This window comes from Etheostoma spectabile, chromosome 7 (genome assembly GCF_008692095.1).
Source record: "Etheostoma spectabile isolate EspeVRDwgs_2016 chromosome 7, UIUC_Espe_1.0, whole genome shotgun sequence".
Classification (NCBI taxonomy): Eukaryota; Metazoa; Chordata; class Actinopteri; order Perciformes; family Percidae; genus Etheostoma; species Etheostoma spectabile.
In genome coordinates this window covers 10,368,360-10,368,898 of record NC_045739.1, presented here as the reverse complement: position 1 = coordinate 10,368,898, position 539 = coordinate 10,368,360, and the positions used below count along the sequence as shown (strand labels likewise).

At 36.4% G+C, this 539-nt stretch overlaps 1 protein-coding gene across 2 annotated transcripts in view; it reads left to right on the top strand.

Moving 5' to 3' along the window:
* b4galnt1a (beta-1,4-N-acetyl-galactosaminyl transferase 1a) overlaps positions 1–539 on the top strand; it is a 12,201-nt gene that overhangs the window by 8,928 nt on the left and 2,734 nt on the right. The window lies entirely within an intron of this gene.

Sequence of the window (539 nt, the reverse complement as noted above, 5' to 3'; positions counted from 1 at the left end):
AGAAGTCTGTATATTACCATCCAATTAGATTAAAGTTTGATTAAACTTGTTAGTGAGGACTAGATTAGGACTTTGTTCAAAGCTGATTCTGGTTTTCAACTTTGCCCCAGATATGTCTGTTAAGACAACTTCCCTCTTTTGAGGCTTTATTACAATCAAGCAACAGGACAAACATGGGCATGGCTCTGCTAGGCTGTGTGTTTATGTGTGGTAATAAAAGAAATAACATTGTAAAGGCTACCATATACAATGCAACAGAATTATATATGCTAGTAAATAATAACAATAAACCCACTATTACATACATATCTTAATGCAGTGTAACTGTAACATGTAAATATGACTGCTGGCTATCCTCTGGACAGCTAGTTTCTTAGTCTTTTCTCAAAGGTTTTCTCGCTTGCGGGGTGAGATGCATTTCCACGCTATTCTCCAACATGCACTCACACATGCACACAATCCCACCTGATAGACGACTTTCTTTTCAAAACTAAAGTAACAATCCAGTTTTGTTAAATGTAAGGAGTAGAAAGTACTGA